Below are 21,930 nucleotides of genomic sequence, written 5' to 3' on the forward strand. Positions count from 1 at the left end.
CTGGTTAGCCCAGGAATATACCATATGCCATTGACTTAACTCTAGGAAAGGCTTCAAGTAAATAGCTTTTTTAAAAAATTTTTTATTTTTATTTTTTTTATTTGTTGTTCACAACATTACAAAACTCTTGACATATCATATTTCATACATTAGATTCAAGTGGATTATGAACTCCCAATTTTTACCCCAAATGCAGATTGCAGAATCACGTCGGTTACACATCCACAATTTTACATAATGCCCAATTAGTAACTGTTGTATTCTGCTACCTTTCCTATCCCCTACTATCCCCCCTCCCCTCCCCTCCCATCTTCTCTCTCTACCCCATCTACTGTAATTCATTTCTCTCCTTGTTTATTTTCCCATTCCCCTCACAACCTGTTATATGTAATTTTGTACAGCAATGAGGGTCTCCCTTCATTTCCATGCAATTTCCCTTTACTCTCCCTTTCCCTCCCATTGAATGTCTCTGTTTAATGTTAATCTTTTCTTCCTGCTCTTCCTCCCTGCTCTGTTCATAGTTGCTCCCATTATATCAAAGAAGACATTTGGTATTTGTTTTTTAGGGATTGGCTAGCTTCACTAAGCATAATCTGCTCTAGTGCCATCCATTTCCCTGCAAATTCCATGATTTTGTCATTTTTTAGTGCTGCATAATACTCCATGGTGTATAAATGCCACATTTTTTTTATCCGTTCATCTATTGAAGGGCATCTGGGTTGGTTCCACAGTCTAGCTATTGTGAATTGTGCTGCTATGAACATTGATGTGGCAGTATCCCTGTAGTACGCTCTTTTAAGGTCTTCAGGGAATAGTCCAAGAAAGGCAATAGCTGGGTCAAATGGTGGTTCCATTCCCAGCTTTCCCAGGAATCTCCATACTGCTTTCCAAATTGGCCGCACCAATTTGCAGTCCTACCAGCAATGTACAAGTGTACCCTTTTCTCCACATCCTCACCAGCACTTGTTGTTGTTTGACTTCATAGTGGCTGCCAATCTTACTGGAGTGAGATGGTATCTTAGGGTGGTTTTGATTTGCATTTCTCTGACTGCTAGAGATGGTGAGCATAGCTTTTTAAAAGCAAGTGGGAATCAGCACAGTGGGCCCAGTTTGTAGAATCAGCACCTTAGCTTCATCTTCCCAAAGCTCCTGTCTGTCTGTTACCTATTGCTTCCAGCTCCCACAACCACTCGCCTACTGTTTACTCCTCTCACACACAAGCTCATCCCCTGCAAGAGTGTGCTTCAGAAACCATGTTGCCAACCCCCTAGAGGGTATGGGATTTGCCTGCCATACAATCTAAAGCAGTCACGAGTCACTCTCTAGTTGCTTCATTATCCTTCTATCCTATCAGAGTTGGACCCTTTTCTTTCATGTACCTATGCATGTCTTTCTCCTCCATCAGAACGTACACTCTGTGAGAGCAGAAAATTTTATCTGATTCACTGCTCCACCCCTCATTGCCTGGCACATGGGCACTCAGGAAATGCTTCTTGAGTGAAAGGGAAGAATGAGAGGAGCAAGTGAAACAAAGGCAGAATTATAAAAAGTGTATTTCTCTTTGAATTTAGAAAAATATGGATTTATATTGTATTCCAGCCACCCATTAGCATTATGACCTTATGAATCTCTCCAACACCATTTGGGGGCTTACTAAATTAGATCACACATAGAAAAAGCATCAGAGAGATTTTCTTTCTTTCCTTTTTCCTTTCCTCCCTCTCCTCCTACCTTCCTTCCCCAATTCCTTCTCTGACTTACACCAAGGCCAAGTAAACTAAGAAATGTATATTTTTATGGCTTTTTTAAAATATGGATTTTTCTCCTTTAAAAAGGTATCAGGCTAACTCTTTGGGTGCAATGAATTCCTTGTGCTCCATTGAGCTTCGGCCATTCTCTTTGTATGACTGGACAATATTCCTTGAATCTGTATTTGACAATGTTTATGTTTTCTGTAATTTATAACTATGCTGGGACAGCTTTGATATGATTATCATTTCTTCCTGGATAACCCATGACTATATTAAAAGGTTCATTCTCATTGCTATCTTAAAAAATAAGTAGAGCAAAAACCAAAACAACCCCCCCTCCAAAAAAAATCAGAGGGAAAATGCTTTCTTCTGAATGCTTTGAATCGCATCTCCTTTCAACTAAAGCATTTGCAAAATAGGTCAATTAATTGCAAACACCCAAAAATATTCTTTGTTTATATCTTCTTTGATTTTAAGAGTCACTACTGCCCTAAACAGTAAAAGCACATCTGATAGTTTTATGTTAACAGACTGCAAGACATAGTACCATTAATGGAGAAAATGTTGCTTGGATCCTGCTATGGTGGTCCGAAAAGCAAAGATGTGAAATGGAAATTATTAGAAGACTAGGGTGCATTTCAGAGCTAATACTGTTATCTTCTCCAATACCACCAACAGTATTCATTTGTATGCTTTGAAAACAGAGCAGAACTGTTTTGGTAGCAACCTCTTGTCCTATTTTCATTTATGTTTTGAATTGTGAGTCTATTATTTGTCTTCTTTCATTTTATTAATGGAAGTGTTTAGAATAGTGAATTTTTATTTGACAGTTTTAAATACCTATCAATGATTCTGGTGTATAGTATTTTATTGTAATTATTAATTTTTAAATCTTTAATTTCAATTTGCATTTCCCTTTTCATCCCAAAGTTTTTAATAGCCAGTTTGTTAAATTTCTAGTTGCAAGAAACTTTCTGTTTGTTGTTAGTTATTATTTTTTTTTTTTGGTAAACTCTAGTTTTCTTGTATTGTGACCAGAGGATTTGACTCATAATATTTCTATTTTATAGAAGTTATTGATATTTCATTTTATTTTATTTATTTTTTTAAATTTATTTTTTAGTTGTAGTTGGACACAATACCTTTATTTTACCTATTTATATGTGGTGCTCAGGATTGAACCTAGGGCCTTGCACTGCTAGGTGAGCACTTGACCGCTGAGCCACAATCCCAGCCCCTTGATATTTTATTCCTTAATATTTGATTGATTTTTGTGGGTGTGTCATAGAACTTGAGGCAACTGTATGTTCTCTATTATTTAGTGTAGATTTGATATATATCCAGAAGATCTACTCATTTGATTATGCTGTTTGAATCTTGTCATTTGTTATTGTTACTTATATTATTGAGATAGAAAAAGGATAGACAATCAAGAGTAGGAAAGGGATAATAAAGGTCGACAAGAGGGCAACCACAAGAACAGTTACTTTTAAATGCTCAGATATGGTGTAAAATAATTATTGATTTTCAAGAAAGGCTGTGAGTTCCATTTCTCAGGGGCAACTGTGTGATCCGGCCAAGCCTGCATCAGGAACAACTGAAATATCAGACACTCTTCAGCCAGCACACCTCTGGAAAAAGGTGAGAAACTAATAAAAAAGAAACAGACATTTCCCTTTCAGAGTCCTTAAAGGACGACCTCAACTAAGCTCAGTGGCACTCTCTCCCTTCCCAAGCTTGAGACTGGGAGTCCCAAGCCTTCCATCTTTCAACTTCTTTACTTTTCTAATAAAATTCCTACTCGCTTGCTAACCTTGGCCATCCTGGTGTTCATTCATGGACTCGGTGGAACAGGGACTGGACTGGACTCTGGCCGGCAACATTATTATTATTTTCTGCTACTAGATCTATCTTATATAGGAGATATATTAAGGTCTCCTGCTCCTGGTGTGTCTAACCATGTCCTGAAGGTGTGCTTCATGGGTCATTGTTGTTCTATTTGAGCATATATATATATATATATATATATATATATATATTCAGAATGTTATCTCTCCACTGTGGACTGCAGCCTTTATCACACAAGCATTGGTCTCTGCCATTAGGATTACTCAGCTGCTCTCTTTGTGTGGCCATTTGCTTGATATAAGTCTATCCACTACTTTATTTTTAACTTTTCTGAGTCACTTGGTTTTATGTGTGTCTCCTGAGCACAGCACAAAGTTGGGTAATATACTGTGAACTAATTGAACATTTTATTCTTTTAATAGTAAAGTTGTTCTTATTATGATCAATATATTTCATCTCAATTCTATCATTACATTTTATGATTATGAGCATTTTCCTTCTCATGCTTCATTCTCAATGAGATGGGTATTCCTTACTTATATGTAGATATAGATAATAGAGATACAAAGATATGGTTATATAATTTTTTAAAAATGATACATATATATGTACATTATAGAGATCTATTTCCTTTTTTGACATTTAGGAATATTCGTTTTCGTTTGGATAATTGCTTTTGCATTTGCACCTTTTTATATGTCATAAGTTCCCCTTTATAAATTTTATCTTTTATTATTTGTTATGTCCCAGTAATTTGAGCATATAACCATGAGTTTTATTTATTTTCCTTTTTCTTTCTATTTTTCCCCAATATTTTTACTGTCATAATATATAACATTTATATATTATTCTTTAGCCTTTATCCCCAACTTTGTGTTGTAAGATATACATTTATACATTTTATAATGCTCATTTTAGTACTTTTGCTGAATTTTCCCTAGCTTTCAGTCTGTAGAATGAAACTTATCTGCTGGTAGATTCCTTAGAAATGGCTGATGAGCTCAGTATTTCCTAAGTTTCTGAATATTAAAAACTATATGCTTGGCTGGGTGCAGTGGAACACGCCTGTAATCCCAGTGGCTCCGGAAGCTGAGGCAGGAGACTTCACGTTCAAAGTCAGCCTCAGCAACTTAGCAAGGCTGTAAGCAACTTACATTAAATCTTATCTCAAAATTTTAAAAAAGGGCTAGGGATGTGGCTCAGTGGTTAAGTGCTCTTGGGTTCAATTGCTTGTACCAAAATACAAACAAAACAACTACAGTAACATAAACTGTGTCTGCTGATGTTTGGAGGATAGCTCGGCTGCACATAAAATTCTGGTTCAGTTTTCTTTCAAAATTTCCAAAAAGTTCTGCTGTATTGTTTCATTGCTTTATAAGCCAGTTTTGAAGGGAATTAGGTTAATTTCACTGTTTGCAAATTCTTTTTGCCTGGACATTTTAAGAAATTTGTTTTTATCTCTGAAATTTAATAATTTTACTGGATAAGATCATGGATTCGTCGTTAGTCTTCTAGGGCACTCAGAGTCATCTTTATGTATTGTTTTTTAAAATTTTATTACTTATGAAGTTTTTTGTGAATTGTAATTTCAACTCTTAGCTTTCTTCTGTTATTTTCCTTTTTATATATTCTAATGATAAGATTATTGCTTAGCTGACAGTCTTACATTTCTATTATTTCTTCTTTTCTTACTTTTCTGCGTTATTTTTATTTTCTTGGTTGTCTTTGCATCTTCCTTCACTGCTCTCATTAACTTTTCATTTGGGTCTGTTTCCTTTCGGGTATTTGCAAATATCAGTTATCAACCATTATAGTAGTCATTTAAAGTATTAATCCATGGAGTGGATTAATCTATTGATTAGGTGCCAGCTCTCATAATCTAGTCATTTTACCTCTGAACATTCCTGCACTGTTTTACACATGAGTCTTTAGTGGGCAACATTACATTAATAGTATATAAAAGTTTATAAAAGTTATATACTATTAATGTACGCTATTGTTATTGTTGAGGGATGGGATGGAAGGAGAAAGCAAGCCCCAAAATGCTGATACTGCAATGGGTTTCCTATTCATTTATTTAAAAACTTTCTATTTGGAAATAATGCTTAAGCTGCAGTGAGGATGCAACAATAAAAATACAAAAATAGTACAAAAGCAATCATAACCATTTCCTTCTAAGCACTCCAGGGCCCATATATTAAGAATAGAGACATACTCTTACATAATAAGTAGAATATAGTTATGGCTTTCCATAAATTTTACTCTTACATAATGCTTTTACTTAATGAACCATTTGTATTCCAATTTTGTTGATTGACCTAATATTGTCTTTTGTGGCACTTTCTCCACCTCAGGTTTGTCTGATATAGTTCATTTATTCTTGCTAGGATACTCCTTAATTGTTATTTCCACCCTGGGGGTTCAGACTCAGCAGCACACAATGTTTGTTTATCCCTTGTTGATAATTTTAAGTCTGATCACCTCGTTGAGGTGTCTGGTTTCTCTTCTTCTTTATAATTATCACTCCCTTTACCTTGTAAATAGCTACCAGTCTGTGGGTGACACTTCTGTAAACCATGAAAACATTCTGCTTCTCATAAAAAAAAAATTCTCCCTAGATTTGCCTTCCATTAATAGTTCTTTATTGATCAAATCTTTATTGATCAAATCTTTGAAAATTGATGACTTTCAACCCTGCACTCTCTCCACAGCTGTCATTTGAAACTCAGCATTCTATTATAAGAAATAAATCTTCTTTCTCTCCACAGCTGGATGAAATGGTAGACATGTTGTTTTTCAAAATTCGGGAGACTTGAGAACTCCAAGATCAAGGTGTTAGCAAGGTGGGTTTCCTTCTGACCTATGATCCGGCTTGCAAGCAGTAACCATCCAGCCATCTTGAAGCTATGTGTTCCTATGATCTCTTTTGAGCTGGGAGAGGGGAAAGAAAGATCCCTTGTTTCTCTGCCTATAAGGACACAACCCTACTGTATCAAGGCTCCACTTCTGTGCCATTATTTAGATCTGATTACCTTCTTATAGGACCTATCTCCAAATACAGTCACATTGGTGGATATGACTTTAAAATACACTGTTGGATAGTGCAGAGGGCACAGTTCATTCCATTGCACGGTGAATTTTTTGAAAAGATGTTTAGTGCTTGGAAGGGTCATATTTTTATCATTTTGTGAACTGTTCCTGACTTCTTCCCATTTTTCTATACAGCTTTGGAGGTTCAACCTTTTATAAATCAGAGGGGCACTATATCTTTATTTATGATACAGGTTGCAAAATTTTATCCCAGTGTTAAAAAAAAATCAAACAAAAAATAAAAATAAAAACCATAATTGTGAGACCATAAAGTGGAAATGGTACCTTAGATTGATACTATATAAGCAAGGTAAAGCCCAACTTAATGTAAATAGTGAAATGAAACTTGACCTTAAACAACCAGAACCAAGCAAAACTAACCTCTAATTAGAGTCTTTCCTCTTGAACCAATCAAATAGATTTTCTTTGTTTTGCTTTCAAGAACACTTTTGGTGGAACCCTGATGCTTGCAGCCTGGTACTACCTAATAAGAAACAATGTCTACTCAAATAAACTCTTTAAAATTAAAGTGTACTTGAGTTTATCTTTCTACATTAGATTTTTGTCTTTGAGTATGCTCATAGTTTTTTTCTTTTTTTGTTTTAATGTAGTAAAACTTAATAATCTTTTATCATATTTAATTTTTTTTGTCATTATTGGAAAGCTTTGTTAGTCGGCTTTTCATTACCATGACAAAATACATGAGAAAAACAACTTAAAGAAGAAAAAAAAATGTATTATGGTTTCAGAGATTTATTCTGTGGTCACTTGTTCCTACTGTTGTGCATCTGTGATGAGGCAGAACTTCATGTGAGAAGTACATGGCACAACAGAGTTGTTCATCTTATGACAGTCATTAAGCAAACAGAGAGGAAAGGACTGGGGACAATATCTACCCTTTTAGAGAACACCTCCACTAGGCTCTACTTCCTAAAATTTCCACCACTGCCCAGTAGTGCTACCAGCTGGAGACCAAACCTCCAATATTTGAGCCTTTGGGTGACATCCTAGATCAAACTATAACAAAAGCCTTGTCCTATATCCAGATTACAGAGGAATTTACTTGCATTTTATTATGTTACTTGTACAGTATTTTGTTTCTTTAATTTATATCTGGGTCCACTTGGAATTGATATGTATCTATTCATAGAATGAACCTCTAATTTTATCTTTCTCCAAATGATCACTCATTTGTCCAATACCATTTATTTAAAAGACTGTTAGTGCTGAAGTGATTTTAGATAATGCCTTTATCATACTGAATTTTCTGTTCAGTTGGATCTATTTCTGAACTGTCCATTTCAGGGGGCTCAGTTTACTTTTTCTCTAATGTTTCTTATTTGGGGTTTTGTGAGGTTTCTGTCACTGTTACTCAGCTTTGCTGTTGTAACATGAAAATAGCCATACATAACCTATGGATTAATGGGCATGCCTGTGTACACACATAACACACACACACACACACACACACACACACACACACACAAATAGATGCTAGTAACACACACCATGTTTTTCTCAGCTTTTTTTTTTTTACTGCCATAACCAAAAGATCTGATGAGAATAATTTTAGAGGGAGGAAAAGTTTATTTGAGGGCTCACTGTTTCAGAGGTCTCATAGATGACCACTCCATTCCTCAGGGCCCAAGACAAGGAAGGGCATCATGGTGGAAAGGTGTCATGGAGGAAAGCAGCTCAGATAGCAGCTCAGCACATAGCAACATGGAAGGAGAGAAAGGGAAAGATAGGAAGAGACACACACAGAGCTCTCTATGACAAAATATAAACTCCAAAAGCACAATCCCAGGGACCTACCTCCACGAACCACACCCTAACTGCCTACAGTTACCACTCAATTAATCCCTAGTAGGGGATTAATTCACTGATTGAGTTAAGGTTCTCATAACCCAATCCTTTCTCCTTTCTACCTTCTTGTACTGCTTACACATGAGTTTTAGGGGACACATCATACCTAAACTGTAACACACCTTGTTAATTATAAAGGCTTGTACTGTGTCTTAATATCTAGTAGGGTTAGTCTTCACACAGAGGCCTATTCTTCAGTTAATTTCTCCATATAAAATCAAGCATCAATTTATTAGGCTGCAACAAATAAACAACAAATAAATATCTCACCGCAAATTTTAACTAAGATTGCACTAACTGCGTAAACCCGTTCAACCTTAATTTTGTGTCTGCTAGGTCCCCTTGACTTTATCTCAATTGCTTTCAATACTTAGGAAAATGCATGTTTTCATTCTAAGGGATTCCTTTGAAGAATACTTTTTAATACTGTCCTTCATTTCATTTTTTCTTACTTACCTTTTTTTACTATCTCATATTTAGTTTTAAATAGTGGCCCTCAATTCCCATCCATAATCAATATATCAATCCATCAATTATGTTATTTTGAATTTATTTCTTTTGTGTTTCTTGTCCTCGTATTTTTAGTGTTATTGTTACTTAGTCAGAATTGATCCTATTTACGTGGTTCTTTAACTCATATTCTCACCTCACTTTACTCTTACAGCACAATTAAAAATACATTACATCCTCACGGTCATTTCGTTTTCTGGATTTTACCTATCTTCTTTTGTTTGAATGAAGGTTGTGCATTAGTAGATTGCTCAGGAAGGGCACGTGTTTATAGCATTGCCGGGATCCTGGCGTGGTCAAACTATTCTTCTGTCCTTGATAATAGTGGCTACATTGACTGTATGAGACTTAGTTCGTACTTACTTTCCTCACATTTCTTAAAAATGCTTTCATCTCATCTTGCCATGTATGCTGATACCTGCTAACAATTTCCTTCTCTTATACTTGTCCATTATTTCATCCTTTGGAGGATTTGAGAAATTTTTCTGTATACTCCAATCTCTGTGTTAATATGTGTCCTAAAGTTGATTGTTCTATGTCAGTTTTCCCCAGTACCCAACTGTTCCTTTTCAACCCATAGTTTTACTTCTCCTTTTAATTCTGGGATTTTTTTCTTAGATGATCATTTTAAATATTTGACCTTTGCCTGGAGGTTCTTCTTCAGGGCCACCAGTTATCCTCATAGCCAACCTCTTTTGCCTGTTTTCCATTTCAAACACTTTCTTTGTCAAAGTTTGTACTTTTTCCTTAACACATTTTCATCATTTTTTCCTGTTATTTTTTGTCATATTTTTATTTACTTTTTATTTAAAGCTATTCTCCCCTGGGCACTTTGTAATTTATTCTTTCTCCCTCATAGGAATTTACATTTTTAAAAAATTCTTTTCCTGAGGTCCTTTAACACCACTTTCAGTTTTATTTATATTTCAGTTTTATCAGTTTTATATTATTGTTTTTCCATATCTATTCTTAGTTCTTATTTTTATGATTCAAGGTACTTTTTCACATGCACAAGTATTCTTTTTAGGATATTTAATCCAGTTTTTAGTGTATGATTTTTTTCCCCTTCATTTTCATGAGGCTTTTTTGAAAAGCCTTTTCATTGACCGTAACTTGTTGTTCTAAATTGTTTTTTTTTTTTTTTGGAAACAGTTTTGCATGGATGAGGTCTAATCTTGTTGAGTGTTTAGGATCACCCTGGTTTTTCATTTATGCCCTTCTCTTTGTAGTTTCTTACATGGGTGGGGAACAGTCAGCAGAACAGTTAGTGTGTCTTGTCTCTTTTTCATTTTATCAGGTTCTATAATATTTATCTCTTATTTTGTTTTTTTTTTCCCTTTTACCATATTGTCCCCAAGGGTACCATTCTTTCTCTACATATATGGCTTTTCCTCAGAAGCAATGCTTCTCCAAGGCTTTGAGAATATAATGTAGGGAAAGACTCAGCTATGGCCTATTGTTAGAGTCAGTATGTAAAAAGTCTCTCATGGATCAGGTAGTGCACATGATGTTGGCAGAAGACATATTACACTGGAAACTTCTCATTGATGATTATAGAAGTTGACAAAAAGAGAGTTACCGAAAATTAATATCAAAACCTAGAACTACATAAAAGAATCACTACCTGATATTAATAGGCTGCATTGTGTTTGCTTGGGATTTAAGACAGTTTTTATTTCATTTTTTTCTGAACAGCTCATATTCTAGAAAGGTTTGTTTGACATCTTTATTTTTCTATGTAATATGGATTCAAGGTCCCCTAAGGAATAGAACCCCTAATGATCCCAGAATCTACAGAAATGCAGATTGAATAACTCAGGGAGCAGTAAAGTCTCCTGAAATGCACTTTTATTTCTGTATTACTGTCTGGAATAATTCACCATTTCTTCACTTTAGAATAAAAAGGATCCACATTATATAAATTGAAAATGTAAAATGTTGAGCTGCAAAAGCCATTCAGAAATGAATATGCTTTAGCTTTTGAGTATCAGGCACCATGTTGAGAATCGCATACACAGAAGTGAATCAGTCAACATACACATAAGCCGTATGGGAAACACAGAGGTACTTGGAGTAGTTAAATATTTTAATTAAAGCTGTGCGTTAATTTTCTAATTTACAATAAAGGATGAAAATATAGAACTCTGGGTCTTCTTTATCCCTGTTCTTCATGGCTGTCAAGAAAGTCTCCTTAATTTATTTTAGGGCCCATTTTCAATATTCCTCTTACACAAGATTAGAATATCCACGGGATGAATCAAAGCCCTTATATGCATTCTATTAAATCAAACTCTCATTTGCAGTTTAGAATTTTGTTCATTATACTGAGAAGATATAAAATCCCACTTATATTGTTATCCCAATATGAGCTGCTGAATTTTATCTCTGCTTCGGGTGGTTTTTCTTTGTGATATTATTTATTCTTTCCTGGTTATACTGCCTTCTTGGAAATAAGGTTTTGGCAATTCTGATTCCTTTCCAGGGCCTGTATGCCTGGTACTGTGTCTTGACTCCTTCCTTGGTAGTGTGGTCTGAGCCCTGAAAAATATCTGAACCTGAAAAATATCTCTTGCTGTTTATCTGTTGCTTGCCACTGAAAACCTTTCAGTGTTATACAAAGAAGCATAGAGTATTATTTGATTTGCAGATATCATCTGGCTATAGATTCATCACTTTTCCCTTCATTGTCACTCCCAGGATTCTCGGCAGAGAAGCAGCAAGGAGAAAAAGTATGTGTTTCCAAGTATGTGGTGCTGGTTTCTTGTCAGGGCTTCTGCATACCATGGTTATACAACTTGGGAAATTGAATTACCCTCTTTCAAGCAAATATTTCTTTTATGTCAGAGACAATAAAATACTATTTATTGCAAGGGTTAATTGAGACCATGTTTATTATGTACTTAGATGGCACCTGACATGTAGAAGAGGTAATACATTTTAGTCATTATTATTTTAGCAAGTATTACCATGATTACAACTATTATCATCTGGCCACTCTTCTCCTGGTTACCTCTTTCCAACCCATACTCCAAACATATGACAGAATGATTATTATGAAATGCAATTATTTTTCTATTTTCCCTACCTAAAAACAACCAATGATTCTCATGGTCTATTGGACAAAGCCGAAACTCTGTGTCATGGCCTGGAGTTTCTGTTAGCATGCTTGATGCTCCATCTTCATTTTCTATCACTCTGTTGTCCTTATCAATTGCTGCAATCCCCAAATATGTTCTTCCATACCTCTGCACTTCAGTTACATGTTGTTTCTCCATCTGAAATGCATTCAAATCTTCATCTGTTCAGCAAACTCCAAGTCATTTGCTAGAATTTAGAAAAATAAGGGTAGAAAATACACCCAATTGTAAAATAACCATGACCAAAGTATTTCAGAAAAAAAACATGTCATATTATGCTCATAACAAGGTGACCTTAGTGAATATTATATTATTTTTGTGAAGGAGGAACCTGAGACTCGGAAATTAAGGGAACACTGTCAAGTCCTATAGAAAGTACGTGGCGACCCCCAGTGCCTGCAAAGTAGGAGAACCGGCGACCCACAGGCAGGTCAGGCCCAGCAATCTGCGAAGAGACAGAGCTGACACAGGCGCCTGCAGGGAACAGGGTCCTGCGACCCACCAGCGGCCTTCTGTGGTGCAGGCCCGTCCCCTCCCCCAGTGCCTGCAAGGTAGGAGGGACTGTGACCACCGGCAGAGCAGGCCCAGCGGCTGGTTGGGGCCAGAGCCGGCCCCACCCCCAGTGCCTGCAAGGTAGGAGAACCAGCGACCTACGGGCAGGCCAGACCCAGCAATCTGCGGACAGACAGAGCTGACACACGCGCCTGCAAGGAACAGGGTCCTGCGACCCACCAGCGGCCTTCTGTGGGGCAGGCCCGTCCCCTCCCCCAGAGCCTGCAAGGTAGGCGGGACTGTCACCTCTAGCAGATCAGGCTTAGTGGCCTGCTGAGGGGCAGGACAGTCCCCTCCCCCAGTGCCTGCAAGGTAGGCGGGACTGCGACCAGCGGCAGATCAGGCCCAGCGGCTGGTTGCGGGCCGGAGCCGGCCCCACCCCCAGTGCCTGCAAAGTAGGAGAACCGGCGACCCACAGGCAGGTCAGGCCCAGCAATCTGCGAAGAGACAGAGCTGACACACGCGCCTGCAGGGAACAGGGTCCTGCGACCCACCAGCGGCCTTCTGTGGGGCAGGCCCGTCCCCTCCCCCAGTGCCTGCAAGGTAGGCGGGACTGTGACCACCGGCAGAGCAGGCCCAGTGGCTGGTTGGGGCCAGAGCCGGCCCCACCCCCAGTGCCTGCAAGGTAGGAGAACCGGCGACCTACGGGCAGGCCAGGCCCAGCAATCGGCGGACAGACAGAGCTGACACACGCGTCTGCAGGGAACAGGGTCCTGCGACCCACCAGCGGCCTTCTGTGGGGCAGGCCCGTCCCCTCCCCCAGAGCCTGCAAGGTAGGCGGGACTGTCACCTCTAGCAGATCAGGCTTAGTGGCCTGCTGAGGGGCAGGACAGTCCCCTCCCCCAGTGCCTGCAAGGTAGGCGGGACTGCGACCAGCGGCAGATCAGACCCAGCGGCTGGTTGCGGACCGGAGCCGGCCCCACCCCCAGTGCCTGCAAAGTAGGAGAACCGGCGACCCACAGGCAGGTCAGGCCCAGCAATCTGCGAAGAGACAGAGCTGACACACGCGCCTGCAGGGAACAGGGTCCTGCGACCCACCAGCGGCCTTCTGTGGGGCAGGCCCGTCCCCTCCCCCAGTGCCTGCAAGGTAGGCGGGACTGCGACCAGCGGCAGATCAGGCCCAGCGGCTTGTTGCGGCCGGAGCCAGCGCCACCCCCAGTGCCTGCAAGGTAGGCATACCAGGGACCCATCGGGAGGTTAGGCTCAGCAACCTACGGAGAGACAGAGGTGCCCCTCGCGCCTGCTGGGTAGGCGGACCTTCGACCGGCCAGCAGAGCAGACCTAGAGCCCGCCAGCGTGGTAGACAGATCGCACCAATTGGTGGAGGATCACAGCCACCATCTGTCCTGCAAGGGAGGCTTTTCAACTATACAAGAGCAATATAAATAAATAGAGGGAAAATCTCAAAAACACAACAGCTTCACCAAGCAGAAAGAAACGCCAGCAGTATGAAAAGACAAGGAAAGAAAGGACCACAGGCAATGCAGGTCAACTCAACTCTAGAAGAGGTAATAGCTGCAACAGATGGAATGTCAGACAGAGAGGTCAGGATATACATGCTTCAGATGATCTGGAGTCTCAAGGAAGACATGAGACAGCAAAATCAGACAATGAAAGATCACATTGACAAGGAACTTCATAAACAAATCCAGGAAGTAAAAGATCAATTTCACAGGGAGATAGAGGAAATAAAAAACAAACAAATACAAATCCTAGAAATGCAGGAAGCAATAAACCAACTTAAAAACTCAATTGAGAAAACTACCAGCAGAGTGGATCACTTAGAAGATAGAACATCAGACAATGAAGACAGAGTATTTCAACTTGAAAAGAGCATAGACAGCTCAGCAAGTCTGCTAAGAAACCATGAGCAGAACATCCAAGAAATATGGGATAATATCAAAAGACCAAACTTAAGAGTCATTGGGATACAGGAAGGCACAGAGCTCCAAACCAAAGGAATAGACAACTTATTCAGTGAAATAATACGAGAAAACTTCCCAGACTTGAAGAATGAGACAGAACCCCAAATCCTAGAAGCCTACAGGACGCCGAATGTGCAAAATCATAAGAGATCCACACCTAGACACATTATAATGAAGATGTCCAACATACAGAATAAGGAGAGAATTTTAAAAGCTACAAGAGAAAGGAAGCAGATTACATTTAGGGGTAAACCAATCAGGATAACAGCTGATCTCTCAACACAGACTCTAAAAGCTAGAAGATCCTGGAATAACATATTTCAAACGCTAAAAGAAAATGGGTTCCAACCAAGAATCGTGTATCCAGCAAAATTAAGCTTCAGGATGGAAGATGAAATTAAAACATTCCATGATAAACAAAAGTTAAAAGAATTTGCAGCTAGAAAACCATCTCTTCAAAAAATCCTTGGCAAAACACTACAGGAAGAGGAAATGGAAAACAACAATGAAAACCAACAGTGGGAGGTAGGACAGTAAAGGGGGGGAAAAATCAAAGAGAAAAACAAATCAGGTTTAACAGCATTAATAAACAAATATGGCTGGAACAACAAACCATATCTCAATAATAACTCTAAATGTTAATGGCTTAAACTCACCAATTAAGAGACACAGGCTAGTTGAATGGATCACAAAACAAGATCCAACAATATGCTGCCTTCAGGAGACGCATTTGATAGGAAAGGATATACATAGACTGAAGGTGAAAGGTTGGGAAAAATCATATCACTCATATGGACTGCGGAAACAAGCAGGAGTGTCCATACTCATATCAAATAAAATAGATTTCAAACCAAAGTTAATCAAAAGGGATAAAGAAGGACACTACATACTGCTCAAGGGAACCATACACCAACAAGACATAACAATCATAAATATATATGCCCCAAACAACGGTGCTGCTGCGTTCATCAAGCAAACTCTTCTCAAGTTCAAGAGTCTAATAGACCACCATACAATAATCATGGGAGACTTCAACACACCTCTCTCACCACTGGACAGATCTTCCAAACAAAAGTTGAATAAGGAAACTATAGAACTCAATAACACAATTAACAACCTAGACTTAATTGACATATATAGAATATACCACCCAACATCAAGCAGCTACACTTTTTTCTCAGCAGCACATGGATCCTTCTCAAAAATAGATCATATATTATGTCACAGGGCAACTCTTAGACAATATAAAGGAGCGGAGATAATACCATGCATCTTATTTGATCATAATGGAATGAAACTAAAAATCAACCATAAAAGAAGCAAGGAAAAATCATGCATCACTTGGAGAATGAACAATAGGTTACTGAATGATCAATGGGTTTTAGAAGACATCAAGGAGGAAATTAAAAAATTCTTAGAGTATAATGAAAACACAGACACAACATATCGGAATCTATGGGACACATTGAAAGCAGTTCTAAGAGGAAAATTCATTGCTTGGAGTTCATTCCTTAAAAAAAGAAAAAACCAACAAATAAATGATCTCATACTTCATCTCAAAATTCTAGAAAAAGAAGAGCAAAACAACAGCAAAAGAAGTAGAAGGCAAGAAATAATTAAAATCAGAGCTGAAATTAATGAAATCGAAACAAAAGAAACAATTGAAAAAATTGACAAAACGAAAAGTTGGTTCTTCGAAAAGATAAATAAAATTGACAGACCCTTAGCCATGCTAGTGAAGAGAAGAAGAGAGAGAACTCAAATTACTAGCATAAGGAATGAAAAAGGCAAGATCACGACAGACACTTCAGAAATACAGAAGATAATCAGAAATTATTTTGAATCCTTATACTCCAATAAAATAGAAGATAGTGAAGGCATCGATAAATTTCTTAAGTCATATAATCTGCCCAGATTGAGTCAGGAGGATATAGACAACCTAAACAGACCAATATCAATTGAGGAAATAGAAGAAACCATCAAAAGATTACCATCTAAGAAAAGCCCAGGACCTGATGGGTTTACAGCAGAGTTTTACAAAACCTTTAAAGAGGAACTAATACCAATACTTTTCAAGCTATTCCAGGAAATAGAAAAAGAGGGAGAACTTCCAAATTCATTCTACGAGGCCAACATCACCCTGATTCCGAAACCAGACAAAGACACTTCAAAGAAAGAAAACTACAGACCAATATCTCTAATGAACCTAGATGCAAAAATCCTCAATAAAATTCTGGCAAATCGGATACAAAAACATATCAAAAAAATTGTGCACCATGATCAAGTAGGATTCATCCCTGGTATGCAAGGGTGGTTCAATATACGGAAATCAATAAATGTTATTCACCACATCAATAGACTTAAAAATAAGAACCATATGATCATCTCGATAGATGCAGAAAAAGCATTTGACAAAGTACAGCATCCGTTTATGTTCAAAACTCTCGAAAAACTAGGGATAACAGGAACATACCTCAACATTGTAAAAGCAATTTATGCTAAGCCTCAGGCTAGCATCATTCTGAATGGAGAAAAATTGAAGGCATTCCCTCTAAAATCTGGAACAAGACAGGGATGCCCTCTCTCACCACTCCTGTTCAACATAGTTCTCGAAACACTGGCCAGAGCAATTAGACAGACGAAAGAAATTAAAGGCATAAAAATAGGAAAAGAAGAACTTAAGTTATCACTATTTGCAGATGACATGATTCTATACCTAGCAGACCCAATATGGTCTACAAAGAAACTGTTAGAGCTAATAAATGAATTCAGCAAAGTGGCAGGTTATAAAATCAACACGCATAAATCAAAGGCATTTCTGTATATCAGCGACAAATCCTCTGAAATGGACACGAGGACAACCACCCCGTTCACAATATCCTCAAAAAGAATAAAATACTTGGGAATCAACCTAACAAAAGAGGTGAAAGACTTATACAATGAAAACTACAGAACCCTAAAGAGAGAAATTGAAGAAGACCTTAGAAGATGGAAAAATATACCCTGTTCATGGATAGGCAGAACTAACATCATCAAAATGGCGATATTACCAAAAGTTCTCTATAGGTTTAATGCAATGCCAATCAAAATCCCAACGGCATTTCTTATAGAAATGGAGAAAGCAATCATGAAATTCATATGGAAGAATAAAAGACCCAGAATTGCAAAAACAATACTAAGCAGGAAAGGTGAATCAGGTGGTATAACGATTCCAGATTTCAAACTATACTACAGAGCAATAGTAACAAAAACAGCATGGTACTGGTACCAAAACAGGCGGGTGGACCAATGGTACAGAATAGAGGACACAGAAACCAACCCACAAAACTACAACTTTCTTATATTTGATAAAGGGGCTAAAAGCATGCAATGGAGGAAGGATAGCATCTTCAACAAATGGTGCTGGGAAAATTGGAAATCCATATGCAACAAAATGAAATTGAATCCCTTTCTCTCGCCATGCACAAAAGTTAACTCAAAATGGATCAAGGAGCTTGATATCAAATCAGAGACACGGCATCTGATAGAAGAGAAAGTTGGCTACGACCTACATGCTGTGGGGTTGGGCTCCAAATTCCTCAATAGGACACCCATAGCACAAGAGTTAACATCTAGAATCAACAAATGGGACTTACTCAAACTAAAAAGTTTTTTCTCAGCAAAAGAAACAATAAGAGAGGTAAATAGGGAGCCTACATCATGGGAACAAATCTTTACTCCTCACACTTCAGATAGAGCCCTAATATCCAGAGTATATAAAGAACTCAGAAAATTAGACAATAAGATAACAAATAATCCCATCAACAAATGGGCCAAGGACTTGAACAGACACTTCTCAGAGGAGGACATACAATCAATCAACAAGTACATGAAAAAATGCTCACCATCTCTAGCAGTCAGAGAAATGCAAATCAAAACCACCCTAAGATACCATCTCACTCCAGTAAGATTGGCAGCCATCACGAAGTCAAACAACAATAAGTGCTGGCGAGGATGTGGGGAAAAGGGTACACTTGTACATTGTTGGTGGGACTGCAAATTGGTGCAGCCAATTTGGAAAGCAGTATGGAGATTTCTTGGAAAGCTGGGAATGGAACCACCATTTGACCCAGCTATCCCCCTTCTGGGTCTATTCCCTAAAGACCTAAAAAGAGCATGCTACAGGGACACTGCTACATCGATGTTCATAGCAGCACAATTCACAATAGGAAGACTGTGGAACCAACCTAGATGCCCTTCAATAGACGAATGGATAAAAAAAATGTGGCATTTATACACAATGGAGTATTACTCTGCATTAAGAAATGACAAAATCATAGAATTTGGAGGGAAATGGATGGCATTAGAGCAGATTATGCTCAGTGAAGCTAGCCAAGCCCTAAAAAACAAATGCCAAATGTCTTCTTTGATATAAGGAGAGTAATTAAGAACAGACTAGGGAAGAAGAGCACAAGAAGAAGACCATCATTAAACAGGGTTGAGAGGTGGGAGGGAAAGGGAGAGAGAAGGGAAATAGCATGGAAATGGAACGAGACCCTCAGGTTTATACAAAATTACATACAAGAGGAAGTGAGGGGAAAGGGAAAAATAATACAAGGGGGAGGAATGAATTGCAGTAGTGGGGGTAGAGAGAGAAGAGGGGAGGGGAGGGGAGGGGAGGGGGGATAGTAGAGGATAGGAAAGGCAGCAGAATACAACAGACACTAGGATGGCAATATGTAAAGCAATGGAAGTGAAACTGATATGAATCTGCAATCTGTATAAGGGGCAATATGGGAGTGCATAACCCACTTGAATCAAAATGTGAAATATGATATATCAAGAAATATGTAATGGAGGGGTAAGACAAGATAATACAAATGGAAGAAATGATTTACAGTAGAAGGGGTAAAGAGAAAAGGGGAGGGGAGGGGAGGGGAGGGGGGATAGTAGAAAATAGGACTGACAGCAGAATACATCAGACACTAGAAAGGCAATATGTGAATCAATGGAAGGGTAACTGATGTGATACAGCAATCTGTATACGGGGTAAAGTTGGGAGTTCAGAACCCGCTTGAATCAAACTGTGAAATATGATGTATTAAGAACTGTGTAAGGTTTTGAACGACCAACAATAAAAAAAAAAAAAAGATAAAAAAAAAAAAAAAAGAAAGTACGTGGCAAGAATTAATCTTAAATCCAGATTCATTTAGTTCCAAAGTCCAGGTTCTTTCCCTTGCAATATGCCAGTTTTTCACTTTCTTCCCCAAGCTCAGTCATCATTACTGTGAACCCTTTCCTGGAGCTCAGGGGCAGGTTCCCACGTTGTATTTGTGGGTCAGTTGTATCTACTGTTGTCATTCCTGGCTCCAAGGAAAAGAGAATTTGATTTCTCTAAGCAAAAGTGCGTGTGTGAGAGAGAAGAGATTACTTTTGTACAAGTGACTGGGAGAGTCTTTCTTTCCAGATTCCCTCCAGAGAATGGAAGAAAAGTTTACTAGTCAGTGTTCTCCAGAGATGCAGAAGCAACAGGACATCTATATTTCCAGACTGAGTCTCAACGTAAGCCTTTTGTTCTTACTCAGGTCTTTGTCCTCATTCCTACTTGGCCTTTTGTTCCACTCGGGACTTCAACTGATTGGACAAGGGCCACTCACATTAGGAAAGGCAATCATCTTTACTCAGTCTACTGATTCAAAGCACATCTCATCCAGAAATACCTTCACAGACCCACTTAGAATAATACTTGACCAAATTTCTGGACATCCAATGACTCAGTTAAGTTGACACGAAATTGCCTGAAAAGATCCATAGGCAATTTCAGTTCAACAGAAGTTTGCACTGTCACAGCCCACCTGCTGCCCACACAGTTGTCACCATGACAATTGTCATGGCTATCTGACCTCCAATTCCCCATGTCCATGAATCTCACACTCAAAGTATTCAAAGTCCAGGGAGTGGCCATCTGATTGTCCAAGATCAGAAATTTGGTATGGACCCTCCTAGCAGCCACAGTAGGAAGTGATGCTCAGACCTGAGATCTTCCCATGATGTACTCACATCGACTGCACTTATAGAGGCAGAAGGGCAAATCCCTACAAGGAGATTGATATAGTTGGGAGGTGAATGCCAGGGAATCAAAAGTAAAGATACAGTAAGCTCTTGTCAAATTGTTTTATATAGAGATCAAGCATGCTCTCCAGACTTTGAGCCCTTTGAGAGCAAGAAATATATCTTATTCACCATGATATCCCTCACATCAGAATACCTTAGTGAAAGGAAATGCTTTAAGATTATAAAGTGTTTATTGAATACTCTGGTAGTATCTCAGTGTGGAAGGCATCCTAAGGGAGTGTCTCTTCTAGCTCAGCTAATTGCCATTTCTGGAAACATTCTTTTATGACTGTTTCTTCCCTGAATTTGTTCTTTTCTGTACTGCTTTCACTTTGTCCACTGAGTGTAGAGTAAAAATACAAGAGAGAGGTGTCATCTATCACTGTCCCTGGCTGAGCTCCTCCTTCCTACAACAGGGAGTAAGTGTGTGCTTTTTAAATAATATCTAGTGTGTCTAATGGATAATTCTTCATGCTGTTTTTTTTTTTTTCTGGAATGCATAAGGGGAAAGTTGCTTTCTAGTGCATTTTATTTCTCTCTACCATCTCTTCTCTTCCCAATCATAAGACCCAGTCATTCCTCACAGGAAAACAAGCAAAATTCCTGCATTATGCAGTTTTCTAGATATGCATATCTTCAGAGTCTGCTCAATACACTTCTAAGAAATCCAAGGTGAAGGAGAGGGTTGTGCTAGGCAAAGCATTATCTTGGTGCATTCTTTTCAATGGTTCATTATTCAGCTTAGAGAGAACCACAGTATCCAAAGTTAGCCATCTGTAATGCCAAGATTCTAGATCCTGGAAGGATAATGGTGCTTACAAATGTCCCTTTAGTGTACAAGGAACAAACTGGAATTTTACTTTGGAGGTCATTTTCTTTTATTTTCAGGCTGACATTGCCAAAGAAATAACTGATTTCTCTAATAGCCATCTCCTTTCATAGCTATTTACAGTAGGCACATCAGAAGCCTTGAGAACTCAGGTGCATTTGGATATGCCTTATAAATAATAAATAGTAGCTCCAGCATCTCTGTCCACTTCTATTAATAAAATATATGACTGGTTCTTAGCAAGTAACAGATTTTATATGACCTCCACACAGTGTCTTCTCAAAAAATTCTTTTTCCAGAGTTCAACCACCATTATAGATACATTTCCT

Source organism: Ictidomys tridecemlineatus, chromosome 2 (genome assembly GCF_052094955.1).
Source record: "Ictidomys tridecemlineatus isolate mIctTri1 chromosome 2, mIctTri1.hap1, whole genome shotgun sequence".
Lineage (NCBI taxonomy): Eukaryota > Metazoa > Chordata > Mammalia > Rodentia > Sciuridae > Ictidomys > Ictidomys tridecemlineatus.